The 7,516-nt window shown below is 28.3% G+C and overlaps 1 long non-coding RNA gene across 3 annotated transcripts in view; it reads left to right on the forward strand.

Moving 5' to 3' along the window:
- LOC149057853 (uncharacterized) overlaps nt 1-2,741 on the forward strand; it is a 32,746-nt gene extending 30,005 nt beyond the window's left edge. For 2 of the 3 annotated variants that reach the window (XR_016190733.1, XR_016190732.1), the window contains exon 2: nt 2,032-2,740. This is a non-coding gene — a long non-coding RNA (uncharacterized LOC149057853). Of the gene's footprint in view, nt 1-2,031 lie in introns of all 3 variants that reach the window. The other variant, XR_016190734.1, reaches the window with a different exon arrangement.
- The last annotated feature ends 4,775 nt before the right edge of the window (nt 2,742-7,516 follow it).

Below are 7,516 nucleotides of genomic sequence, written 5' to 3' on the forward strand. Positions count from 1 at the left end.
GTTTAGCACTACTTCGAGCGTTTAATACCACAAAACATGTACCCATCTAATTCCAAAACTTGTAAGTTCCTATAGTTAGTTTATACAGCAATAGTATGTTAGAATATAACAACTTTAAAGCAAAGAGTCGAGTTTAGTATGTGGTAAAAACAATTAATTTAATATTTACCATGAAATAATACTATAAAAATGCATTTAATTAAAAATTAAATTTATGTTTAATAATAAAATTGTATACATTAAATAATGTATATTCTATATATAGTATATACGAACTTACAATTTATACAATTTCAAAATTATATAGAATGCAGGATTGAACTATTAGTGAAATGAATGTCACAATAACAATTTTAAAAACGGGTAAGTCGTGGATGTCGATGTGCTGTACAGTAGGTTACAAGTGGATTACCTACTGTAATGGATGAAATTAAATTTGAATCCAATGATATTATATCATTGCATACGAAAAACAATTCTGAGCGGAGACAGTTTATCTGTCTAGGATATAATACAGATTATTAAAAAATTTCAAATCATGGATTTAAAAAGAAAAATTTTTTATGCATTTCTAGCTTAAAATAATTTACAAATTATTATGATTTTTAAGTATGTTGTCAAAATTCAAACTTTGAATGCTTATAAAAAAAAATACGAGTATAAATTTCTTTTATTTTTCAACTGCTATTGTAAAAATATGTTAGGAGCTTTGTATTTAATTTTCAAATCTTAGATATAAAAGGAAAAACTTTTATGAATTTCTATCTAAGATAATTTGAACATTGCCTTATTGCCTTGATTTTTACGTACGTATTAAATCAATATCTGAACTTCAAATGCTAATAAAAAAAAATTATGCCTATGTATTCTTATAATTTTTTAATCACTATAAGAATAATTTATGAGAAACTTTGTATTAAATTTTCAAGTATTTTGATTGGGCCAAAAAAATTTTATCGACACTTCAAAAAAAAAATGTCCAGAAAAATTGAAAATTACAGTTGTCTATAAATATCTCAAAAAAAGTCAAAATAATTTGAAAATTAAATCATGTAAATAAAATACTAATCTAAATAACTGGTAACATTTTCAAGTATCTACGACTTATGCTTTTTGAATAATAACAAATATTTAAAATCGTTTGAGGATAAATCGTTATCGTTACGCTACTTCGTAAAAATTTAAAATTCAAACGCACTTAAAATTTTTCCTAATATGATGCTTCGAGTTTTCTCTATAGCTACTTGAAGAAAAATTTATGGAAAACTTAATGTTGTATTTTTAATCCTTAGTTATAAATACAAAAATTTTATGATTTTCAACTTCAAAATTATTTTCAAATTTTCGCGTTTTCGACAGATTTCATTAAAATTTGAAAATTTTATAAAAAAAATTGTGACCATCGATTTTTAGTTTTTTTTTAGCTGCAATAAAAACAACTCATAAGGAACCTTGTATTACATTTTCGAGAGGTTCTGGTCATCTAAAATTTTTTACTGACACTTCAAAAAAAAATTCTCATAAAAATCGAAGATTTCAGTGGTCTGTAAATAACTCAAAAAAATCAAAAAATTTTGAAAATTAAACTGTATATAGATAACACTAACATTAACATTTGGTAAAAATTTCAATTATTTACAGTGATTAGTTTTTGAATTCCAACCATATAAAAAAATCAATTTGGTCGAAAACTGGTTTTGCGTAAAAATTCCCGTTTTTTCTGTCATTTTTTTTGTTTTTCTCGATTTTTTTGAAAACTGTTGGAAAATATTTACTTTTGACCTCTATAATATTCACTTTTACATCGAAAATCACCCCCAAAGTTTAAATTGAAGCATTATTTCGACTAGTTATGCTGTACACAGACACAAAACCAAAAAAAAAACACACATCATTGTAAAATCAATATATTCATCACTTCGTTCAGAATTTAAAAATTAGACGTTCATTTTCAGTTATTTTTCTATAACATTAACAGCAATTTGAAAAAAATTAATACATAATTGTTATCTTACGTTCCACATGTCACAGGTGCTAACGAGACACGGCTCGCGGCCTTTTTCCAGTCTTAGCTCTACAGGAGAGTCAGGGCCGCCGGTCCGATGTGTCTGCAGTGCAGGGCCGGCGAGGACACGGTGGAGCATACTCTGTTTGAGTGCTACTACTGGAACGCTCTCCGTGACCCTCTGTCCATCCAGCTTAGGCGCAGACCGTGTACAGCCGACATCCAGGACATAAATTGCGGTCCGCCATTTGACCAGCTTCCAGCAGACCCGGATGAAAAGTCAACTATATTAAGGAACGCGAAGGAGTCATTTCGGCTGTTCTATGGGATGGTTGAACGCATCTTCTCACTCAAGGAAGAAGAGGAGCGAGTCCACTAAGCCGCGGAGGTGTGGCGATGAGATCCTGATGCAGAATGCGGTCATCAATCTAGTTGATTAAGCAATTTATTGTAGCCGAAGGTACCTAGGGAGGCAGAGCCTCCCAGTATTGTACGCATAACTTGAACGATTTTGTTGTAATATTAGTGAGTGAGGGATTGTCTCACTGCTAATAATTGTTGATGTAACTGTAATCAATAAACGATTCGAGTCAGAGGAGGAGTAATGCTAACGTGGCTGCTTCTCTGGCTCTCGATACAAAAGAAAAAAAATATATTTGTTATCTTAGTAAAATATATTATGTATTATTTATATATTATATATTCAAGCTACAACCACCATATTAATTTATGTTATCTAAAAAATATATACGCTTATGAGGTATAATATGTGTTTTATTTTAAACATTGAAAAAAAACAGTTCTTGAAGATGATCATTAAAATGAGAGATTATTTTGAGTTTGTTTTTACTTAACATACTAATTAATTTCGTAATTTAATGTAAATTTCTTAACCATGAAATTTTAACGATAAGTAATGTGAAGATTATGTTATCTTTTTTTTTATCTATATTTTATACTTTACCTATTTGAAGGGATGAGACTACCCAGACTTATGTTACCTATACGTAAAATTAGGTAATCCATGTTTAATAGGCATATTAATAATTTATGTAGAATTATAAATGGTATTTAAATGTAAATATATCGTAATATATTATTGGTTGTTAGAAAAATTTCAACACGCACCTATACATTAAAACCGATTTTAAAATGTTACAAAATAAATTTCTATAACATATTTATTTTTTCTAGTAATGTACCTACGTATTTTACCAAAGACGAGTAAGAACTAAAAATGTATTATATGTTTTTAATTATATATCGATCAATATTTTATTAATAAACTAATACGTCACCTACTATATTATTCATGAGTTGATAAAAGTTTATTTTTAAATAATTTGTAATTAAAGTACAATAAAGGCTAACGATTTAAAAATTATGAATTTTTATCATTTTTATAATAATTATTGTAGGATTAATATAATATAACTTGATCTATTTTAATTATGGTTATAAAATATTTGATCACAAGGAAGGATAAATTAAAAAAATGTATAGTTAAATACAGATGTATAGGTAACTTTATAACTTTTCAGAGAGAAAATTACTGCAATGCAAGGTCATGAAAATACGTAAAAATGCTGTCCTTCAAAAAGTCAAAAACACGCACATGGTATATTAGGAGGAGCATAATATCAATAAAAATATTTTTAGCTTTATTTTTTTTTTTGGCTGGGGATCCAAAATCGTTTGCCAAATCTTTCAAGAATATAATAATCGAGACCCATTCCCTATTTATTGTTACGGGAAAAATTGTGGCGTCACCGAATCTGAAGCCTTCTGCAAAAACCATCACATGTTTTTTACCCATCATGTTGTTTATAAATTTAATTTTTGTTAAGAGATTTTAATCTCTATAAAATATAAACGAAAAAATGCGAAATCCAAACCCTTTGAACAATAAAAAAATGCTCATTAGAAGGGTTGTGACTTGAAACTGTTATCCAAAATTGTATTTGTTATATGGGTTTAATTGCTATAATAATATTATTACACTCAGCTTTGATATGAAGGAAACAAATTTGCTGCTAGACGCATTCCAGGGGCGTCATTTCAGGTTTTTTTTCGGGTATGCGAAGTTTAAGCAGGCAATTTTGAAATTTCACCAGGCCATATAAAAATAGATATACATACGTTTATGTATATTATCCTGCATTCAATTATTTCCATACATTATAGACCGGTTATTACAATTTGATTTTAATCATATAAATAATTGTGCATTCGTGGCTTGTGCATTATTTTAGGCTTCAGCAAGGCGCAGGCCAATTGTAACATTCTAAAAGTAAGGGGTGCAACCGCACACCCTGCCACCCCCCCAAATGACGCCCCTGACGCATTCCTCGTTTTTTTTTTAAACCAAGTGGCTGTCGATATTTATTCTGAATCCTCTTAGTAGTTAGTTAGTTAGTTATTGCCACTACACGAAAAGGTCTTAAGAAACGGGTGGTTTAATCGACAAGAAAATTACCTAAATTACCTTTTACAAGAAACTTACGACCTGCGTTCATAGACCTTCATAGTAACGTAAGCAAGGTGTATTATATGATTGAATAATAATATTATACAGTACACTATAATCTGAGTAATCTTATTATAAATGGTGGTATATTGAGGATCACAGGAGAATCAGAGTACAAGTCAAACCATTGAATTATTATGATTTATGTATGTGATAGGTTATTATACCAATTGTAAATCTAATCATCAATGTTACTTAAAATTGTAGAGATGACTATTGTTTGATAGTCTCTACTTAGTGATTGAGATTCGACTGATGTTCGATAGTTTCTACAAAGCGATTCATGCTCGACTGCCTGGCTATGCCAATAATATATAATATGCTCGTAATCCACATTATTTTTTTTTTTGCTTTAATTATCCCGCGGCAACTAAGGCCATTGGGAAGGGGGCAGTACTGTAGGTTCTTATGGAACTGTAGGTTGGTTTTACACGTGGGTGAGAGTTTTTGGCAGAATTTCTATTGGGGCACCCGTAGGTTTCTGCCATGGCCCCGGAGTGGGAGATGGCGGCACTTGTTCTCCGGACACCGTAACTTGCCCGGAGAAAAATTCCGCCCGATGGTCGAGGATCGAACCCGGTCCGGCTGAGCCACAGCCGACGCGGTAGACCACTCGGCCACCTCGTCCCCCAATCTACATTATTGTGTTCTGTTAAACTATGAAAAACTTGCAGTGTGACTCACAGTCAAATCTCAGTGAAAATTATCAAATCAATGGAAAAAATTAAGAAATATAAATTACATAAGTATAAATATATAGCATGTCACTCTTCTATAAATTATTTGAGTCACTTGATAAATATTTTGTGGTATAAGTCTCACAAATCAAATTTTTTTTATACTGATAATCACTATAAATAACTATAAACTGTCTTTAAAATGTTATTAAACATTATTAATTGACCAAAATAAAATTTTTTTTAATAATTTAACTTTTATGATTCATGTAATAAAATAATCAATAGACATAAAAATGAAATATTGTTCTTTGATAATTGAATCACTTACTTCAGAATAACTGGACCGTTTTGGATGATTTTTTTAAAAATATTTGTAATATTTATAATAATATATAGGTTCATAAGAAAATAAAAATTGAAAAAATGCCGGGAAAATTAGAAAATTTATAAAAAACGAATGTAATTTTTGATTAACTAACCAACTAAATGATCTACGTAAAGCCTTAACTATATATGATAGCTGGAGACTTGAAATTGTCATGAAAATTACGTATCAGTAAGTCGTGGTTTTCTAAAATTTGAATTTCAAAGAGGTGCTTACACGGCAATCGAAAATATTTGTTTATTTAGAAATAGTTTATTTTTTTTTACGCTTTACAGATTATAATAGTAAAAATTATAATTAATAGAAATTAGTATTTTAAATATATGTCATATAAATTATGACCATGGTTACTCGGGCAGATGAGATAAAATCATGCATCAATACCAATTCCTAAATCACATCCACTACAGATGAATAATCATATTCATCAAATCATCTTACTTTTTAATCCAAACGATTTCCCTTTGAAGTGGATGTACTTACACTATTACCAAGAAATAAATGTATATAATTATTATTTTTAATATTAATATTTTAATTTTGTACATGTAAATATTCAATGTTCATGTTTTCTTGTTTCAGAATACAGAATTTAAATCAATATTGATGTAAACCACATTTTTAATTTAATTTTTAGAACTCTTACAAAACTAAATACGAACTTTAATAATCAAAATTATATTTTAAGACATTATGACGAAATTGAACAATATTTTCTTTGATTTAAGAACCATGTTCTTATCTAATTATATAGTGCTTTATATATCATCTGTTTCATACTAAGACTGTGTTGCAATATGTGAATTAATACAAGGTACCTACATAATTATTAGATGTATTTGAAGGCTTGTCGCACATAAAATATAAATTATGTAAGATACCCTATAAAAACCTATTGGAGTTGAGAAATAAATTAACAAACCATCTCCAAGTCTCAATAAATCTTTCGATATAACTTTGATTTTAAACGGTCCAGTAGTTTTTGGGTCTAAAGTGACAAAAAAAATAAGAACCATTAATATATGTATAGAGATAAATCCATAGTGGAATGGATAATAACAGTTAAGTATTTTAATAAAAAAGAAAAAAATGCTTTTCGGTGATAACGAAGAAGAACAGATAAAGCATTTGTGTACATCAATGAAATAATATTAAATATATTTTTATAAAAACATTTTGTATTATTAGTTAGAGAAGATTTCAAATTGTATATATTTTTTAATAAAAAATACTAACCATATACATTATGCATATAATATGATAATATGATACGGTGTATGATACTTTTATAAGATTTTTTCGTCCAATAGCTTTTATGGTTTTCAACGAACGATTTAATACACTTTAAAGCAAATACTCTGACGTTGTTCCCAATCGAACAGAAAGATGAGTTGAATTACAATATTGTTATTATTGATGTTCTTATAAACTAAGAAAATAATTATTATCAACATTGAATAAAATACAAATATAGAGAAATATTTATCTTATCATATTTTTGTAAATTAAACTTTCTCGTTAGGTATAACACTTATTTTTAAAAAAAAACACGATAGTTAGCCATTTTGTTAAACTATTATCGATGTCTACGTATTTTAGTTGCATGAGTTAACTATTATTACATTTTTTATTATAACTGCATCCGTCACAATCAGTAACCACTATACACCAAAAAACTACATCAATCTACATAAACACGAATAATAATTGAGAAAACTGTTTTACTTTACAAAACCAACATACTTCTTAATAATAGTCCAGATAAATAGATAAATAGTTTATAAAAATAAATAATACTTATTGCTTCTTATTTCTGAAAGATTATTATTTTTCTTTTAGATTCTGAGCGATCGAGGAATGTATTGATTTTACAATGATATGTGTATTTATTTTATGTCTACTATCACGTTTTGGAGCAG

The sequence above is a fragment of the Diuraphis noxia genome, unplaced genomic scaffold, assembly GCF_037042655.1.
Source record: "Diuraphis noxia isolate RWA-SAM2 unplaced genomic scaffold, SU_Dnox_SAM2 contig0003, whole genome shotgun sequence".
Taxonomy (NCBI): domain Eukaryota; kingdom Metazoa; phylum Arthropoda; class Insecta; order Hemiptera; family Aphididae; genus Diuraphis; species Diuraphis noxia.